The sequence below is a fragment of the Ranitomeya variabilis genome, chromosome 8 (assembly GCF_051348905.1).
Source record: "Ranitomeya variabilis isolate aRanVar5 chromosome 8, aRanVar5.hap1, whole genome shotgun sequence".
Taxonomy (NCBI): Eukaryota; Metazoa; Chordata; class Amphibia; order Anura; family Dendrobatidae; genus Ranitomeya; species Ranitomeya variabilis.
The window spans coordinates 89587342-89609043 of record NC_135239.1 but is presented as its reverse complement, the minus strand read 5'-3'; the positions used below and the strand labels follow the sequence as shown (position 1 = coordinate 89609043).

At 44.5% G+C, this 21702-nt stretch overlaps 1 long non-coding RNA gene across 1 annotated transcript in view; it reads right to left on the bottom strand.

Moving 5' to 3' along the window:
• Positions 1 to 3057: 3057 nt before the first annotated feature.
• LOC143788468 (uncharacterized) overlaps positions 3058 to 21702 on the bottom strand; it is a 24642-nt gene continuing 5997 nt past the window's right edge. The window contains exons 3-4 of the long non-coding RNA XR_013218640.1: positions 17436 to 17626; positions 3058 to 3359 (exon numbers count right to left, since the gene is read on the bottom strand). This is a non-coding gene — a long non-coding RNA (uncharacterized LOC143788468). The remainder of the gene's footprint in view (positions 3360 to 17435; positions 17627 to 21702) is intronic.

Here is a 21702-nt window from a genome sequence, read left to right as displayed (position 1 = left end):
AGAGCGGTGACGTCACCGCTGTGCTCTGCTTTCACTTTACGGCCGGCAGTCACTCAGTATGGGAAGCAGACGGCAAGGGACCTGACGGACACCGGAATGTGAGTATGTAGTGTTTTTTTTTTTTTACATTTACGATGGTAACCAGGGTAAACATCGGGTTACTAAGCGCGGCCCTGCGCTTAGTAACCCGATGTTTACCCTGGTTACCAGTGAAGACATCGCTGAATCCGTGTCACACACACCGATTCAGCGATGTCAGCGGGACCTCAACGATCAAAAAAAGGTCCAGGCCATTCCGACACGACCAGCGATCTCACAGCAGGGGCCTGGTCGCTGCTACGTGTCAAACATAGCGAGATCGCTACTGAGGTCGCTGTTGCATCACAAAACTTGTGACTCAGCAGCGATCTCGCTAGCGACCTCGCTTAGTGTGATGGGGGCTTAAGGACACCCAGATTAAGCCCTCTGAATGCCCCCCCCCCCCATCCTGGGAGTGAGTGGGAAAATTGTGTGGGAATTGCTGCACCCACTGCTGGATAAGGATTATCACCTCTACATTGATAACTTTTACACCAGCATCCCACTCTTCAAGACTGTCTCTGCCAGAGGAACAATTGCATGTGGCACCCTGCAAAAAAATCAAAGAGGCCTCCCTAAGCTGCTAATTAGGCAAACTGAATAGGAGACAGAGAGAGAGAGACCCCAGAATGGAAAATGCACGCTTAGTTTAAAAAAATGGAATCCGTTGATGGATTCCATCATTTGAGGGATCCGGCGCCATAGGGTTCCATTATAGCAAACAACGGACGACGACGGATCCGTTGCTGTCCGTTTTTTCGACAGACACAAAAAATGTTACTATGTCCGCTTTTTGTGTCTGGCGAAAAAACGGACAGTGATGGATCCGGCGAAAAATGGGTGTAACGTGAGGCCATACGTTGCAATCCGTCGCTAATACAAGTCTATGAGAAAAAAAGGATACGGCAGCAATTTTTGCCGGATCTGTTTTTTTCAAAATTCGCCGGATTGTGCCTGACAGCAAAAACCTGATGTGTGAAAGCAGCCTTAGCATGTACAAGTGAAGAAAAATATACATACAAGTGTGGAATTATCTTTTTATAAGAAGAATAATCTGTTTGCCTTAAAAAACTTTTTTAACCTTGAAATTGGGAATGTTTATCACAAAGAGAAGAATCATTTACACATAGCTGAATGAATGAATAAACCTCACCGTGTGGAAAAAAACAACATATATATCATGTACATCATATAAAAAGTACCCAAATGTTTCATCATCCAACAGATTAAATGGCCCTCCTAATTAGTCCATATAATTACTGAAGTCCAATTTCCTTGTGAATAACTGTTAGTAAAAGTCCTTTCTCCCAGAAAGCACGTATCCATATTTGGTATGATGGAGGGTCCTACAGGAAACTCGCTGAAATGTTTGATCTTCACTCGAATAATCCTTAAGGGGCCAAAAACCAAGGCCACCCTAAAATTTGCCACTCCACAAAACTGGATCCTGATCCCAGGATGGATCTACTACAGCACATCAACCATAGAATAGACACCAACTGAAGAAGTTCAAGAATCAGCTTGAGGAAACTCATAAAAGAGAGAAAGAAAATAGAAAGCAGTAAGCATCAAAATTATGAACCAATTAAAATAATATATTATTAAAACCGAAAAACACCGTATGCGCTAACCCAACCAGGAAAAGAGAAAAACAAGATCAAAGAAAATGGGGGACCAAAAAATCAACTTATTATAAAAAAGCACCAAAGCCCAAACTTTCGTTTAGGCCTCGTGGTGTTAAGGTACCAAGACGGTACATCCATTTGCTTTCTTGTTTAGCCAAACAATTTCCCAAGTCGCCTCCCCTGAAACCAAGAGTGATCATTTCTATGCCTTTGATTTTCTGTAAAAACGGATTGCAATTATGAAAAGTTTTGAAATGTCTTGGGATAGTTTTCAATCTAGCTTCATCAGTAATTGTCTTGGCCTTTTCAATATCAAGACAGTGTTCTTGAACTTTCATTTTTAACTCACAACTAGTAAGCCCAATGTACACTTTCTTTCAGGGGCAAGTAGCATGGTATACAACCCCTTTTGATGAGCACGTAATATACAGGGTGGGCCATTTATATGGATACACCAAAATCAAATGGGAATGGTTGGTGATATTAACTTCCTGTTTGTGGCACATTAGTTTATGGGAGGGGGAAAACTTTTCAAGATGGGTGGTGACCATGGCGGCCATTTTGAAGTTGACCATTTTGGATCCCACTTTATTTTTCTCAATGGGAAGAGGGTCATGTGACACATCAAATTTATTGAGAATTTCACGAGAAAAACAATGGTGTGCTTGGTTTTAACATAACTTTATTCTTTCATGAGTTATTTACACGTTTATGACCACTTATAAAATGTGTTCAAAGTGCTGCACATTGTGTTGGATTGTCAATGCAAACCTCTTCTCCCACTCTTGACACACTGATAGCAACACCACAGAAGAAATGCTAGCACAGGCTTCCAGTATCCGTTGCTTCAGATGCTGCACATCTTGTATTTTCACAGCATAGTCAATTGCCTTCAGATGACTCCAAAAATAAAAGTCTAAGGGGGTCAGATCGGGAGACCTTGGTGGCCATTCTACTGGCCCACGACGACCAATCCACTTTCCAGGAAACTGTTCATGTAGGAATGCTCGGACCTGACACCCATAGTGTGGTTGTGCACCATCTTTTCCCCTTCCCATATACTAATGTGCCACCAACAGGAAGGTGATATCACCAACCATTCCCATTTTATTTAGGTGTTTCCATATAAATGGCCCACCCTGTACTTGCAAATGTCATAAATTTTGGAGCCGTCATGGTTTACAATTGTTTTGGCCTTTGTGAGATTGGCGCAGGGCTTGCACAAACCACAGGGAAAAAGTATTGATTATCTTTACTGTTTTTAAAATTACACTTACCTGGATCATAGTGGCTATGGATAAGTCAATCTTGCAAATTGCGTGACCACCTGGCCACCACTAAATGTGAAGGTGGAAGGAACTTTTTGAGAATTGGATCTGTAAGGAGAATGTTCCAATGTTTCTTGAGCATGTCTTTAAAATAATAGGTGATGAATCGCACCTGATTCATGGTTTTATTTGTTTGGGTTGTTGAAATGTTTTTAAATAACAGATCATCTCGAGACACATTCTGGGCTCTAAGATATCCTTTTCGGATGGATCTCCGGCTATACCCACGATCGTGGAAGCGTTGAATTAGTTCTTTGGATTGACTCTCAAATTGTTGGTTCTCTGAACAAATCCGTTTAACTCTTAGGAACTGGCCTATAGGGATCCCCTGTTTCAAAGAATGAGAATGAGAAGATTTTGTATGTAGTAGAGAGTTCGCTGATGTGGGTTTACGAAAAACAGTGGTACACAGTGACCCTTCACAAACCCAAATCCAAACATTACATTTTTTTACCAAATTTGTATGTCAAATTGATGTTGTAAGGATTGTCTTTGAGTACATTCATTAGGGACTCAAGTACCTGTGCCAGAATTAGTCGGAGGTTCCTGAGCAGTATAGAGCTAGTTGCGCCGCGCTGTGTCCTGATGGAGACATGGCGCCTTATATGGAGTGTAGACGGCGATAACAGACGATAATTGACAATTCATATAACACTGATGAAACAGACAGTACAGCATGATCCCTGCACTCTCTCTTGTCTTAATGACTACCATCTGGCCCTGATTTTGACCCTGTTCCCTAAACACTACCCTAAAAAATAACAAACCAGGTGCTACCTCACTGAAAAGTGTGACACAGATGAACTAGTCGTCGACTATATATCCCCGACTATTCCTGAAAACAGGTAATTACTGATGACTAAGTTTACTAAACCTTGAGTAACTCTGTTATACTTTTACTGAGATACACACCAAGAATATGTACTGAATGCAACTACCACTATAACATCAATATTAATATAGAGCACATGCAACACAATGCATGCATCAGTGCGTCAGTACACAAATATTGTTAGAAAAGCCCACTGAACAATATTATTAAGGATGCAATTCAATGTTAGCCGACAGTGCCTAGGTCGAATCCATATGGGCATCCTTCAGCCTACTTCAGTTTCTTACGGCAGTCTCCACCTAGTCACTAATATGAGCAACATAACGCACTCCTGCTAGGCCGCAAGTCTCACACTATAGGACGCAGACAGTTCCTTTCTGCCGCTGACCTGCTCTCGTTGCCATCAGTCCCCGGAGAGATGACTCACACTCCTCTCAGCTCACATGACCAAAGTCCTGTTTCCCTAACTAGGTCTCTGCTCACATGATCAAAGTTCCTGTTCTCCAACCAGGTCTCCCCTCACACAATCAAAGTTCCTTCTGTAACCGGGTATCTGACAACATGACTAAAGGTCCGTTTCTCCAACCATGTCACAAGTAAAATTTCCATTTCTCCATTTGGGTCTCCGCTCACACTATCGAAGTTCTGTTCCTTAGTCTCAACAATAAGGATCTCCTATCCTTTATATAGGCTCTGCAACCCTTAATTCAGGCTTATACAATGGTCTCCTTATGGTTCTGAACATGTTTTTGTTCTTGGTTTGGCAATAAACCAGTGCAGCCCTTTCTCTCAAGTGTGACTTGTTATATGCCTGGTGATGACTGACTGCCGCTCTTGCTCCTGTGGCCTTTTATATTTTTCTGCTGCTTCTAAGCAGATCACATCTTCATTGTGTCACAAGTTTCTACTTTCTTCCTGTTCACCTTTTCTCCTTTTCCTTGGTTCCAGTATTCTTTCAGGTTCCTATGGAGCGCCCCCAGTAGGGCAATAGGGTACTCGGTACCGGGTCCTTCGGTTCTCGGTGGGGATGTCACGGTGGCTGACCCGGTCCGTGACCCTAGGGACGTCCGATGTAAATGGGGGAAAGGTCTTTAAAGGGATAATGTTCGTGACGCCACCTGTGGTACTCGGTCAGGGTGACCGATGCTGCTTAGGGGTCCACTGGGGTGATGTGATGGCAGCTAGATGGTATACCTTCCCACAGGTGAAGTGTATCCCCAGGGCTTCCCAGAGTGTAGATGATGGATGGTGGATTATGTAAGGTGCAGTGAATAACGAGGACACAAGGTTGAAGTCGCTTTACCTTTACTGAAGGCTTCAGCATCCACAGTCCAGGGTACGGACCACAGGGCAGGCACAGTCCAGCCAGTCCGAAGGCAATTCCAGAGTCCCCTTATCCAGGTGGAAATCAGTAGCCTTCCTCTAGCGCCTGGGTGTTGTAGTACCTCCCTGCTGAGCTTCTCGGTAAGGTCCCCACAACTGTTGTAGATGTAATGTCTCTTTCTCTCTGTCCCCTTGATGGTAAGGATAGGACAAACCCGTATGACTGATGGCCTGAGGCTTTTTACAGGGACTCTATCACGCCCCAGCCCCCACACGTTGCCACCGTGCCTCCTGGGTTAAAGGTCGGGCAGCTAACGTGGAATTAACTGTCCTGCCAGTCTCTGAAGTAAAGCGTAGAGATCCTTACTCCCTCGGTGTTCTGTCTACCGGATTCTGTGCCTCAGAAGGAGGCAGCCTTTTGCAGGGCAGAACTCTTTCTGGATTCCTCTCCTTTTGTTATGACTTCGTTTCTCACCCTCTGTAATACAATTCCTTTCTAATGTCTCTTTCTTAGGATGCTGCTGCACGTGGGACAGGCGCAGCTCCATGGCCTTCTGTCTAGGCTTCTGACAGGATCCCACCCCTGTCAGGGACCCACTACCTGAGCGGAGCCCAGATAGCAGCTCACTGGGTGAAGCCCAGCTAACTTCTGCCTAACTTCCTGTCCAGACTACCAGTTTTACCTAATTGTGAGGAGTGCCCTAGTATATAGGAGCAAGGCTCCCCCTGGCAGCCTGGAGTGTGAAGTGTGGTGTGTGATACCTGATAAAGATATCTCCTTTATTGCCTTCAGACGTAACATCACTCTCCCTGGTGGAAGAATGACATTACTGCAACGAGCAGAACTCTGGGGCGCTGCACTTACATCTATCATCTCTGATCACTAGATGACAGCCTCTGCCCACAAATTACTTACAGTACATCACAATTATATGAGTCAATCCATTTCTCATACAGCTGTAAACAACAATTCCCAGTATCCCCTTGCTATTGGTATACCTTGACGTTTGGTAGAGTGGCTTTGTATACATTTTTTGCAAAAAATGTATCAACCAAATACCCTGTTTTTTCCATCTTTTTACTGGCACTTGCTGTTCACTGTGATTTTTTTGCAACAGAGTGTTTTTGGTTTTACTGTGCTTTTTTGTGTTTTCAATCCCCTAGCTATTGTTGCGGACATTTTGGCCACACCCTTGACCACACCCCTAGCCACACCCATTTACCATATATGTTTTACCCTAGCAGGAGGAAATGTTAGAGAATGCATGGTGACATGAGGTGCATTCAGTAAACCACCCTACAGCAGGGCGTAGACTCAAATTCAGGACTATCCAGATGATTTGGACCTTTTAATTTATTTTTTGCTCATTGATTCAGAGTTGCAACACTCATGACTTTTTCAATTTTTATACAAGCTTCAGGGTATTTATGCAGCGTCAAAACCACAGCAGCCAGATGTCACAGCATAGTCGCTGGGATATCTAGAAATCCCTTGTATACTATGCGTCTCTGAACACCTACAGATCCCCCGCAGAAACTGACATAAGGCGTAGGTTAATGAACTGCAGCATGACAATTTCTCTTGCGGAGACGCTAGTCTCCACAACAGAAATGTCATCAATAGAATATATTTAAGGCCAGTCTCACACGTCCAGATATTTCCGGTACCGGACTAAATGGTCCCGGAGCTCTCTGTGTCCATGTGTGCACATAGGCCTTCCGTGTGTCATCCGTGTGCTATCCGTGTGTCCGTGTTTATCATCCGTGTGCTGTCCGTGTCCGTGTATTGAAACAATTTGTTTCAATTTTGACCCTATGACTTTAAAAAAAGCACACGGACGGCACAAGGACAGCATCCGTGTGCGGTACGTGTTTACACTCACCCATTGACTTTAATGGGTCCGTGTGATCCGTGCGCTCCCACGAACACTGACATGTCTCCGTGTTTTGCACACGGACACACGGTCCATGAAAACACACTGACATCTGCAGAGACACATTTATTTTAATGTGTCTATGTGTGTCAGTGTCTCCGGCACATGAGGAAACTGTGACCACATGTACCGGAGCCACTGACGTGTGAATCCGGCCTAATGCGGTAAAGCCACATGATTCAGTGATTACTTGTGTGATTAGAAAGCAGTATTTTGGGTACAGCGAAAATACTGTGTGTTAAAAGCACTTTTACTTCCTGCTCATGGGAATGTGTCCTCAATATATGAGGTCTTGCTTTTTTGTGAGACAAGCTGTAGTTTTTTGTTCTTTTTTAAATGTCATTATGCCAAACACATCTGCAAGTCTATGTTCACACAGAGTATATGCATAATTTTTTCTGCTGTCTTTTTTACTGCCCAAACAAAACAGATGTGATCTCAAAAAAACTTATGCCCATGGTGTCACTAAGGATATAATAATAATCATTATTTTTATATAGCGCTAACATATTCCGCAGCGCTTTACAGTTTGCACACATTGAACTATGTTTTTTTGGTGTGCTTTTTATCTATGTGCTTCTACTGTATATGGATGTATTAAATGCAGTTAAACCTTTTAGTTCAGAATCATAGCTTTTTTTATACTAAAAATGCATTAAAAAAAGTTGCTTCAAGTCTATACCAAAAGCATATCAAATAAGTGAGAAAATTCAACAAAAAAATTCAGCAAAAACGTAATAAACAGAGAAGATTGTTATTGCATAGTTGTGTGGACACTTGCAGAAAATGTGCAGATAAATGCAACAGAAAAAAACGAAACATTAACACACAGCCTTAGGACAACATTTTTATTCTATTATTATGGGTTTAAAGGAAAAACAACAATATTTAATTTACTAATCACTGTAATCTGTTCAATGTATTGCACGGTGTGTTATGATTACAGGGTAACAAATGTCTGTTATTTGTTGATGGGATAATTTTTTTTAGAAATGCATTGAAAATGTCATTATTGTAATTGTTTTTTAAATTTTTAGAAATTGTGAAGGAAGAAAAAATCTCAGACTTTAATTTTACTGCTAGAATACAAGGTACAAAGTAATGCACTAGTACGAGCTGCTAACTGCCATAGAAGAGGCTGGGTGTTTGCATCCCAGGATAGACTAGTCTTCAATGAAAGTAAAGAATGAATGAACAATAATCTTTCTTTTTATATTTTAATATATTCCGCAGCGCTTTACAGTTTACACACATTATTATCGCTGTCCCCGATGGAGCTCACAATCTAGATTCCCTATCAGTATGTCTTTGGAAAGTGGGAGGAAACCGGAGAACCTGGAGGAAACCCACGCAAACACGGGGAGAACATACAAACTCCTTGCAGATGTTGTCCTTGGTGGGATTTGAACCCAGGATCCCAGCGCTGCAAGGCTATCCACTGAGCCACCGTGCTGCCCATCAATGAATGAATGAATTAACTAATTAATTAAATTAATGCAAGTATGTAAAGAACACAAACATATGCCAGCAGTTCCCCTAGAGTAGCAAGAAAAAGAACTACAGAGCAATGAATTCCCCAGTAACACATGCAGTGAGCCTGAATGGCAGAGCTGGTGTCACCACTAGAGATGAATGAACTTGGTCGGAAACGAATGTAGCATATTCAGATTTGTGTTTGGTTTCACAAGCATTTTGACTCAAAGTCGCCAATATTTGTTGAGGGGTGTGGAGGGCTAAAGGTACCTTCACACTGAACAACTTTCCAACGAGAACGACAACGATCCGTGATGTTGCAGCGTCCTGGATAGCGATCTCGTTGTGTTTGACACGCAGCAGCGATCTGGATCCCGCTGTGATATCGATGGTCAGAGCTAGAAGGCCAGCACCTTAGTTGGTTGTCAGATCGGCGTGTATCGTCGTGTTTGACAGCAAAAGCAACGATGCCAGCAATGTTTTACAATGGTAACCAGGGTAAATATCGGGTTACTAAGCGCAGGGCCGCGCTTAATAACCCGATATTTACCCTGGTTACCATTGTAAAAGTAAAAAAAAAAAACAGTACATACTCACCTTCTGATGTCTGTCACGTCCCCCGGCGTCCGCGCTGCTGCTCAGAGCTTCCTGCACTAAATGTGTCAGTGCCGGCTGTAAAGGCCCTGACACATTCAGTGAAGGAAGCTCTGAGCAGCAGCCCTGACGCCGGCGGACGTGACAGACATCAGAAGGTGAGTATGTAGTATGTTTTTTTTTACTTTTACATTGGTAACCAGGGTAAATATCAGGTTACTAAGCGCGGCCCTGCACTTAGTAACCTGATGTTTACCCTGGTTACCCGGGTGCTGCAGGGGGACTTCGGCATCGTTGAAGACAGTTTCAATGATGCCGAAGTCGTTCCCCTGATCGTTGGTCGCTGGAGAGAGCTGTCTGTGTGACAGCTCCCCAGCGACCCAAACAGCGACGCTGCAGCGATCGGCTCGTTGTCTATATCGCTGCAGCGTCGCTGAGTGTGACGGTACCTTTAGAGGAGCGGTGGACTGTTTCTCCCCCTTAACTTTATGTGTGGAGATTCCGGCAGTCAATCAGGGCACAGAAACCATCCACACCGTCATGACACAAGGTCTTCTGTAATTCAGAAAAAATAGTAAAAAGATATTTCCAGCTTCTGGTAAAATTTCTTTAAACTTTATATGCAGCGCCCCAGAGTCCTGGTCTTTGCAGTACTGTGGCTCCGCCACTATGGGGAGCTATGGTGCGTCTGATGGCACTGAAGGAGTTCATCTGATCAGGTATCACAGACACCAATACATTTCACAGTCGGGCCTCCGGGGGGAGCTAAGGGTTCTATTCACTAGGCCACTCCCCACCATAGTGGGTAAACTGGGGGTCAGGCAGGAAGTTAGATCAGAAAGCTGACTGGGTTGGAACCAGGCAACACCTTGTGGCAGAGGGTGTTGTGGGGGAAGATACAGTAGGGTCTCTGTCAGGGGTGGGATCCTGACAGAGGCTTGGCACTTGAACGAACGTAACGGGACCGTGCCTGCTCAGCATAGCGGCGGTGCCCAAGGAAGGATTAGAAGCGAGATAGATTGTGCTGAGTGAGAAACGAGATCACGCAAAAGGAGAAATACCAGTAGGAGTCGTGCTGTAAGACCGAAGCAACATCCTACTGAGGCGCACTACCGGTGGCCGGAACGCCGAGGGAGTATCATAACATTCAGCTTCAAGCAATACTCCAAACAGCGGCAGGACAGTCAGTCTAAGGCGGGCTGTCTAACTTAAATCACCTATGCAGTCTTGGGGGGCAACTTGTGGAGAGGGGCGACTCTAGGGTCCCGGAAGAGCTCCGAGCCTACCCGTCAAACGGGTGCCGTCCCAACCAGAACACCACGGAGGGACGGAGGATTAGCAGAACATCATCTAATCGAGTTGTGAGGGAACTTAAGAAACAGACACAACAGTTGTGGGGACTTTCTGTAAGCACAGCAGGGAAGGACCGCAACACATAGCGCTAGAAGGAGGCACAGATTTCCACCTGCTAAGAGAACTCTGGAGGTGCCATTGGACCGGCCGGACTTGCGCAGCCTGGTTATCCGGATTCCGGCCTGAGGACCCAGAGATCTTCAGTAAAGAGGTAAAGAGACTGCAACCTGGTGTCCTCGTTATTTACCGCGACCTGCACCCCACAACTGCACCATTATCGTCACATTACAAACCTAAAGACTGTGCGCCCCACGGCAGGGTCACGGACCGGGGCCTAGCCACCGTGACAACCCCGGAGCAGAGACTCAGTGGCCCGGTACCGGGTACCCCTCGGCCCTGCGGCGGTGGGGGCGCTACATATACATCCATCATAAATTAAAAAATGTCAAATTCCGAATGGATGCAACTGTTCTTTGTCAAAGCTAGTTCATAAAGAGCACAACATCCACCTTAAATACATGTGTAGACAATTAGCAAGCATATCAAAAACCGATGGTGCAAAAATGCAAATTCTGCAAAGACATTTCTAGTACAATGTTTAAAAATACAGAAAGACAATGGATGAAAAAGAAGGCACAAATAGTTAACATCAAAAACATTTTGTATAGAGTAAAAAAAAGCCCTCTTTTTTTCTCTATTTTTTTTATTTTGAAAAATTGTGCTAATAATGATCCGCAGTTTGGCTCTTCAAATTTAAACCTTGGGGAAAGGGAGTGCCCAGGTTGAAGGTCAAAAATGCCTCCCTAGTTAGGCGGTGTCTTCTCAGGTCTCCACCTCGTGCAGATTTGTACACTCATCCCAAACCAGATGTTTGTAGAGAAGTAACCTGTCTCTGGTGCACAGAAATGAAATGTTTAGCAGCAGAAGAAATATAGTGGCCAGAACTATTAATAGGTTTACCCCCGATGGTGATTTGCACGTTAATGACCAGGACAATTTTTACAATTCTGACCACTGTCCCTTTATGAGGTAATAACTCTGGAACATTTCAATGGATCCTGGTGATTCTGAAATTGTTTCCTTGTCACATATTATACTTCATGATATTTAGAACTACACAGAAACAGAGTAACTACAAGCCACAATATGGATCAAAAAGTAACAAAAATTTCTTTATTAAGACAAAAACATATATAAAAACAGTTTAAACTAAATCCATATAAATACAGTAGCCTGCACCAAGGAGGACAAAGTGTGGGCCATGACTGAGAAGTTTGCGGAATATTTGTCCGGCTCTAAGGTCCTAGTATGAAGTGATAATAACCCTCTTGCCCACCTGGAAAAACGCGAGACTCTGGGCTCTGGAGCAGCGTTGGGTGGCTCGGATGGTGAAGTTTTTATATAAGATCACCTACAAGAGGGGAGTTGAGAATACTCACGACAACGCCATATCCAGATTAACACATGGAAAACCTGGGCCCAACCGTGACAGAAAGTTGGAGGCACAAGAGGTCCCTGAGTTCCGGGATTCTGCCAGGATGTTGGCAGCTATGCAGGACCAGGTACAGCCAGGGCCGGCATTTGGGGCAGGCAGACCAGGCAGATGCCTGGGGCCCCCAGTCACAAAGGGGGCCCCCTGCATCTGCAGCCCCTTTATGAAGTGCCCAGAGGGTGTATAGCAGTGAATAACGCTGTGCATCCTCTGTAGTCCCGGAGCATCTCTCCCAAATCCCCCTCCAGCCCCTCTCTCTCTTTCTCCCTGCAGTCAGGTTAAAAGTTGAGGGGGAGGGGCCCAGTTACAGCACAGCAGACAAAGGTCAGAGCCAGGCCAGGAAGATGCCTGCTGCCCTGTGTGTCTGTGAGTCCTCATCATGGCTGCTCCTAGCACTGTCCTGGAAATGGATCTGTAAAAATGAAGCAGCAGAACCTGGTAAGTATACATGCATATGTGTATCTGTGTGTGTACATGTGCAGTATGAAGTGTGTGTGTCTCTATATGTGTATATAGTATGTGTCTGCATATATACAGTATACTGTATAGTACTTTTGTGTATATCTGTGGTGCATGTGAGTGTGTGTATATATATATATATATATATATATATATATATATATATACACACACACACACACACACACACATGTACATATAGTATATAGTATGTGTATGTATGTTAGATTTGCATACTGCATGTGTGCAGTATATTGTATAAATATATTTATAAACTGTATATGTATGTGAGCATACTGTATATAAACTGAATGTTTCTGTGTGTGTATACTTTATATAGTGTGTGTTTCTATATTTCTAAAGTATATATAATGTGTGTGTATCTGTGTATTTGTGCTGCATATATAGTTCTGTAATTGTAGTGTCGCTATAATAGGAATCAGTAGTTTACTGTATTTTGAGGATTATAAAACGCTCCGGATTATAAGACGCAGACCAAATTTTGAGGAGAAAAATAGGAAAAAAAACTGTTTTTTAGTAAAATGGTGGTGCATCTTATAATCCATGAGTCTTATTGCTTACCGGGGGTTGGTGGTTGCAGTGAAGCGGGGTCCCAGGATTGCTGCTGGAGTGTTGCTACAGGCCGCAGGCTTGGATGAGGGGGTGTTCGGTGCTGCGGATGTTTGGTGCTGCGTGGGCTCTGCCGACATTTTATGAGAGACCAGAACCCCCGCAATTTATTCATTTTTATTCATCTATATAATTATTATATTAATTCCACAGTTCTTTACAGACTTTAGTGGCACTGTCCCCAATGGGGCTCACAATCTAAATTCCCTATCTTAAGAATGTAGGAAGAAACCGGAGTACCTGGAGAAAACCAATGCACGGGAAGAACATACAAAATCCTTGCAGATATTGTCCTTGGTGGAATTTGAACCCAGGGCCCCAGCGCTGCAAGGCTGCAGTGCTAACCAGTGAGCCACCATATGCAGCCCCAGCTGTATGGCATGGTTTCCTATGCGGTGGACTCCAGGAAAAATGGCTGCCAGGGGTGGCACATGTGCAGATAGAGATCTCGGCACCAAGATCTCGGGAGATGAGATCTCAGAGCTGAAATCTCATCTCCCGAGATCTTGGTGCCGAGATCTCCATCTGCTCATGCGCCGCCCCCGACAGCCATTTTCCCGGAGTCTACCCCATAGGAAACCATGCAACTGCAGGGGCTCTGGCCTTTCACAAAATGGCAGCAGAGCCCCCAGCACCAAACACCCCTTCATCCCAGTCTGTGGCTTGCAGAGACCCTGCTCCACCGCAGCCGGTAAGGTATATCTGCATTATAAGACGCACCCCCATTTCCCCAAAAAATTTTGGGGAAAAAAAGTTGCTTCTTATAATCTGAAAAATACGGTATGTCTAATGCCTGTGTCTTACATTAGGGCCTGTTCACACTTTCTTTACTGCTCCCGGTGCATTCTGCCTGAATCCTGTATAAAACCATAGATTGCAATGACAGGAATGGAGTTCACATGAATTCGACATATTATTATTATTATTTATTTATATAGCACCATTAATTCCATGGTGCTGCACATGTGAAAAGGGGTTACATACAGGGTTATAGATATCGTTAACAGTAAACAAATTTACAGTGACAGACTGGTACAGAGGGGAGAGGACCCTGTCCTTGTGGACTTACATTCTTCAGGATAATGGGGAAGAGACAGGAGGTTGGTGTGCTGCAGCACTGGTGGTGGTGAGGCGGCTGCTCGGGTGGTCGTGGCGGCAGCTCGGGTGGTCGGTGACGTGGCGGCAGCTCGTGTGGTCGGTGATGTGGCGGCTGCTCAGGTGGTCGGTGACGTAGCGGCAGCTCGGATGGTCGGTGACGTGGTGGCAGCCTGGGTGGTCGGTGACATGGCGGCAGCTCGGGTGGTTGGTGACAAGGCGACAGCTCGGGTGGTTGGTGACGAGGCAGCAGCTCGGGCGGTTGGTGAGGCGGCAGAATGGTTATTGTAGGCTGTAGGCTTTCCTGAAGAGATGGGTTTTCAGGTTCCGCCTGAAGGATCCAAGGGTGGTGGATAATCGGACGTGTTGAGGCGTGGAATTCCAGAGGATGGGGGATATTCGGGAGAAATCTTGGAGGCGGTTGTGTGAGGAACGAATAAGTGTGGAGGAGAGTAGGAGGTCTTGGGAGGGAATGATAGTGGGAGATTAGTTCAGAGATATAGGGAGGGTACAGGTTGTGGATGGCTTTGTAGATCAGTGTTAGTAGTTTGAACTGGATTTGTTGGGGAATTTGGAGCCAGTGGAGGGATTTGCAGAGGGGTGAAGCAGGGGAATAGCGAGGAGAGAGGTGGATTAGCCGAGCAGCAGAGGTGAGGACAGACTGGAGTGGTGCAAGGGAGTTAGTGGGGAGGCCACAGAGGAGGGTGTTGCAGTAATCTAGGCGGGAGATGATGAGGGCATGCACAAGAGTTTTAGTAGATTGTGGGCTGAGGAAGGGATGGATTCTGGCAATATTTTTGAGTTGGAGGCGACAGGAGGTGGCAAGAGTTTGGACATGCGGTTTGAAGAACAGGGCAGAATCGAGAGTTACCCCGAGGCAGCGGATTTCAGGTGCGGGAGGGAGCGTGATGCCGTTTACTATAATATATAGATCAGGTAGGGGGATACGCGAGATGGGGGAAAGATGATGAGTTCGGTTTTGTCTACATTGAGTTTTAGGAAGCGAGAGTTGAAGAAGGAGGATATGTCTGACAGACACTCCGGGATTCTGGACAGAAGAGAGGCGACATCTGAGCCAGAGAGGTAGATCTGAGTGTCGTCCGCATATAGGTGTTACTGGAAGCCATGGGACTTTATGAGTTGTCCTAGGCCAAGGGTATAGATGGAAAAAAGTAAAGGCCCTAGGACAGAGCCTTGAGGGACTCCAACAGAGAGGGGGCGGGGTGAGGAGGTAGTGTGGGAGATGTTTTTTTTCTGAACGTGTCCGTCTGTCCCAACAGCCACAGAAAAGTGGACACTTTTAGACAAAAAAACACAAACGGACTCTGATGGTAGGTGCACTTGATCAGTAATCGCTGCAGGTTGGACGCTGTGTACTTGTGCAGTGCCAGATGTTACAGCATAGTGGATGGGAAACTCAAGAAACCCCATGCCCACTATGCGTGGACAGATGCCCACGGCTCATCTTTCCAGATCACAACGTGTGTATTTATCTTGCAGAGATGCCATAAATGTCACCCGTACATTGTATTGGACGCAGTGAATCCGCACGGTTCAGTGCTCATATGTGGAGTCACCTGCGTTCAATAGCCGGCAGCGGACATGTGCTGCATCCAAAGCGCTGCCAATTCCTGATCCTGTGCACAAATTCCTTTGACCTCTGCTTGTGTCAGTGCAGTTTGTGGCCCTGTCGGGGATTTATGTGAATCCTATCTTAGGGGGATTCAGGCAGAGCCCCCCTGGTGCACTGCAGAAGCGCAGTGTGAGCAGTGCTTAATATCCTATTGTGTGGAATAGTGCAGTCTACTATACTATTCCGCGCTGTCCCAGAGCAGCAGCCAGACACAGACAGCGGCCACAAGACAGTTTTTTTTTTTTAATAATCCTGTTGCTGTCATCTTTCAGCATTTCTTTCCCTATTCAAATGAATGGGACACAAAAGTGCAAGTGAAAAGGCTGCACAAACTCAGAATATTTCCTGCCAACACTGTAGATCAATCCGCAGCAAAAATGGTGCATGTGACCCAATATTACAGGGGTTTTCTGAGAATGTAAAAATAATGAGCATGAAATGATAAATCCCCTGCGGCTCCAGCACTGATGCTCCGGGGGTCTCTGCTAGTCTCAGCACTGGGCTGCAGGGGTCTTGTGGCTGCACCTTATAATATAGCTGCAGTGAATAATAACCATCAGGGACACCAAACTATCGGCCACGGAGCCAGAGGGGATTTAACAGAGTAGGTTGGGGGACATGGAGGACTTTTTTTAATTTATTTTTATTCTGCTGTTTGTGAGGTAGGATGTAGAAAAAGACAGCAATTCTGCTAATGTTTTCTATTATGTGACTGTACGGCCCCTTCATACGACCTATCATGTTTTTCATAGATGCCACATGTGCCCTATTTGACCTATGGTGCTGCACTCATGTCCATGTTTTCCCAGCAGCACAGATGACAAGGGCCAATACAAGTCTATGAGTCTGTGTAAACATGTTGTTCGTGTGCCGTACGTGTGATGTACGTGTGCTGTACGTGTGCCGTCCACGTGCCATCTGTGTGGAAAGTATATGAGGGGGAGTGTAAGAAGAGAGACCAGACCAGGGGTACCTTTGGCATTCCAGGGGAAAGCTTAGAGACCCGGACCGACCTTTGCACTCAACAGCAGGGGGCTTAGCTAGGATAAAAAGGGCAGAGCGCGCAAAAAGGCAGGGAGACTTGGCGTGAACATACAGCGCGCAGCAGGGAAAGTTTGGTTCTCCATCCTCTGAGCACCGTGACAACGCAGGTCCAGCACGGTGGCGCAGTGGTTAGCACAGCAGCCTTGCAGCGCTGGAGTCCTGGGTTCTAATCCCACCTTGGACAACATCTGCAAAGAGTTTTGTATGTTCTCTCCGTGTTTGCGTGGGTTTCCTCCCACATTCCAAAGACATACTGATAGGAAATTTAGATCGTGAGCCCCATCGGGGACAGCGATGATAATGTGTGCAAACTGTAAAGCGCTGCATAATATGTTAGCGCTATATAAAAATAAAGATTATTATTATTATTATTAGATCCACACTACTTGGTCCCTGCTACCACCTACAAAGACTGTGACAGGAGAACTGTATTTTGCCCGTTGGCTCCTTTTGCTCAAGATAACCAATGCCACGGGTCAGTGAACAACGTGTGCCACCTAAGAGATACCAGATGACTTACAGAGAACTTAACCCTTACTCACCAACATACTACTGCTGAGCTTTGTCAAATCCCGACAGCGTGGGAGACTGCTCTTCTCTCAGTGACTAAGGACCCCGCGCAACATGTCGAGGACTCTTCTTCATCCCCAGGAACCAGATCATCAACATCTACAGGTCTACACCGGACCCCCACGTGCTGACCGTGTCGGCACCACCATGTACAGCAAAGACTCTGCAGAAAAAAGGTATATTCAGCTCACCCTTTAGATGAATTTCCTTATGAGTTCAGGAAATCTTGAGCACGGATTTGCGTCTCTGCCAGACGCCTAGAGATGCACATGTGGAAAAAAAAAGGGAATCCAGCTTCAAGAGAGAAAAATCACTTAACTTTAATAGTATTCATTTAAAATAGAAATTGGCTATAAGACATACAAAAACCGAGTCTCACTGAGAGTAAGAGCACTTGTGTGTTTGAAACGCGTTCAGTTTACACATGCAAATTGCTTCTTCAGAGAAAAAGAGGACTTAAACTCTATAGCGCCACCTGTTGGAAGTAGCGATCCTACAAGTCACAATCAACGCTTTAATGAGTCTTGCAATATGACTTAGGATAAAAGCCAAATCAGTATCTCAATTCACAGACACGGTGTTTCGGGCTGTTGGCCCTCGTCAGTGCGAAGCATGAGAACTACAGTTTACACAGGCACTCTCCTTCCGGTATATCCGGTTTTTGTATGTCTTATAGCCTATTTCTATTTTAAATGAATACTATTAAAGTTAAGTGATTTTATATCTTGGAGCTGGATTCCCTTTTTTCCACATGTACATCAAAGACTCTGCAGGCAGGAAGCAGTCAGACTGATAAGTTTATTCTTAATAACAGTCGTTATATCTTTTGCCCTAATTACTTCCCCACCGCACACCAATTGTGCGATTGTGCTGATATCACCTGCCTATACTTTTCCCTCACCCTTTGTCGTGCATACCCCTGTTACAGTAAAGTTAACTTTAACCCTTGCTCTGCCTCCTGTCCGTTACTGCATCCCGCAACCTGCTTTCATGTGCATACAACATCTGGTCAGCCAAGTTGTTCTAGGCAAAGATGCTTCAGGAAAACGCCAACGTTCTTTTTCCTAAGGCAGTTTCACCGGTGGCTTAGCCGTAGTTTTCCATGGTGGCCCTGCCGCCAGTATCTTTTCTCTTCAATTTACACAATAGTGGAGAGAGACTTTAGCAAAGAATGAGCATGCCACTTCTTTTAACCTATTCACAATTTCCAAACCTTGAAGCAGTTAAAAGAGGTAACAAAACACTGAACATGAGCACAGCAATGTTGTTTTTACATTTTGTGCATTATGTTCATTTTTTGTGACATTTTTGCAGTTCTTTTTCAAGTAGAATCCACCTGAAAAAGATGTTACCCTAAGCTTGGTTTTGATACCATATCTGTGAAGTAGGTTTCACTACTTCTACGCATGTAGCCCCCTCAATGGTGAATTTCATACTGTAAACACAATAAGGATGGGCTGCTGCTCATGGACCACTGCTGTCTGCTCAGGCCAAAATTTGCCAACCAGCCCCTGCTCAGGGAGATCTATGTCAAGCCCATAGATCTTAACAGCTGATTTACATATTAACAACAATTTGGATTCCTGTGGAGTAAGACATAGGACTTCAGATATCAAGGTATCATTTTATTCAGTTTTCCCTGAACTGCATCCATATACGAAGATGGCTTAGAAGTTGATCCTACTGACAGATTCCCTTTAAGAATAGTCAAATGATTTGCTATCCCTTGGTCTCTGTAAATACTCCCCATTTTTGGTCAGTCCTGGGGCTATCACGCACTGATAGTTACTTTTAGTTCACTGCTTTGTGCTGTGGTTCTGGACAGACAGGATAGAACATGTTACAATCATGTAGGCCTCGTAATGTTTTATAGAGTCTATCAGTTTCTACTTACACAGCATTGATCATTGCAGTGAATGAACTACAAATCAAAGTATGGGTGAATAAGATGGTTTTTCAACACCTTTAGGCTAATTCATCAAAAGTAAAAAGAAAGATACATTTTTATAGAGGATATTCAGGTGATGAATTTCTGAAATGTTGTACAAAACTCAATTATGACATTATTTTATACTTTTCATTTTCATTTAAATCAACATATTAGGTAGACAAAATCATCATTCTTAACCTTTCCAATGTTGGACGTAATAGTACACCCACATTGGAATCTCTCCCTTTGATGTGGGCTCCGGCACTGAGCCCACATCTTTCCCGACACATGTAAGCTGTTTTGAACAGCTGACATGTGCCTCTAACAGCCACGGGTGGAATCGCGATCCACCTGTGGCTGTTAGCCCATTAAAGGGAACCTGTCACCCCCCCAGGTGTTTGAAACTAAAAGAGCCACCTTGTGCAGCACTAATGCTGCATTCTGACAAGTTGGCCCTTTTAGTTATTGGTACTTACATTTCAAGAGAAAAAAAAAAAAAAAGTTATTGGTACTGTAACTGTAGAAATAATCCATTTTGTAATTTGTCCCAAATACCTTTCTTCAGTCAAGGAGGCAGGCCTTTCCCCCCCTGCTGCAGACGCCACACAGCCGTCACTCATATTTTCTTGACGCCGGGCGCCGCCTCCTCATCCCTGTTTTGAAATGAGCCGGCGCCTGCGCTCTTTTCTCCTGCCTTGGGCAGGCGCAGTTAGCGCTGGCCGTCCTCTGTGCTCATATGCAGTCTAGCTGACTGCGCCTGTGCGGCCGCCCTGCCTGTGGATCCCAGCCCCGCAGTGTGAATAAATCAGAAGACACTACGGGGGGGAAGCTTTGTAAGAAAAGAGACACTTAGTCTAGTGATGTGCCACTTAGATTACTGGGTAGTTGTGACACAAGCAAAGTTCTTAGATATAGCAGAGCACAGAATGCGGCCCTTTGACCACACCACAGCTTTCTGTGTACATTGTATATGTCAGGAACACCGCACTTGCTCACTGAGCCAGTGCGCGTGTCTTGAGTTGAACAAACTATGCTCAAAGATAACAGAGAGGCAAAACAAGTACAGAGTCAGGCAGAAATATCAGAAGCTGAAACGGACCGGGTCATACACAAGTAAGCATACACAGGCAGACATTATCCACAGATACACAGGGGTCAGGAACTAAGCCGAGGTCAAAAGTATCACCGACAATGGACAAAGCCTAATTGAGGCTATTTAAAGCCCTCCCAGAACCAGAGAGAGGCCAAAAGCATTAACTCCTGCAGCACAAAACCAGAATTCACATACAGACCATGACAGTATATTGACAGTGAGCTGCTAATCAGAGAATGGGGTGTGGTCAGACTAGTGAGCTAGTCAGATAGTGCTAATATAATGCTGATAAAATACTCATTGTATTAAAACAACAGCACACAGCCTAATAAGTGTCACATCGCTGAAATTAGTGTCTCAGCCTGTTCCTCATGCTGTCCTCAGATTACATACCAAAAATCTGCTGACAGATTCCCTTTAAGTGATAATGACAAGTAGCCTGCTTTTATTTTTTTACTTACACAGCACCATCATATTCCACAGCACTTTACAAACATCATCATCATTGTACGCATTGGGGCTCACAATCTAGATTCCCTTTATGTATTTATTTGGAGTGTGGGAGGAAACCAGAGAATATTCATATAAACACAGGGTGAAAGTACAAACTACTTGCTGAAGTTGTACTTGGTGGCATTTGAGCCCAAGACTCAATTTTACCCCAAATTACCCAGCAAGATTAGTACGTTTAAAAAAATCTCTTATGCCCTTAGGCAAAGATCATGGGGCTGCCAGTTTCAGAGGCATCCATGAGAGAAGTGTTACAAATCACATCCCAGTGATAACTGATTTCAAGACTTCCCCATGGAATTAAATTATTTTCCAACTCTAATAAAAAGATGATTTATCATTAATCCACATTTTATGAGTCGAAGTCTTCTTTCCAGTATAGGTCTCCAATGGATCCATTCATAAACATCTGTCGATAAATGGTAACAATTTAAATGCTTTACGATTATTATAAAATGACACAGAAAACATCATTGTTTTCATGGATATGAGAAAGATTTGGCTATCATTTTGCAAATACAAACATTGACTTAGTCATGTGTGATGTTTTAATATGATTTAAAGCAACTATTGTAAGTATATTGCTCTATCACTGTAGCTCTGGGTCACTTTCATTGTCTTCTCAAGTGTTGCAGTAGGCGTCACCTTTTCACACTTTAGCCACTGAACTTCTCATTTAAGCTTGTGCTATTGGCCAAGAGTAGAA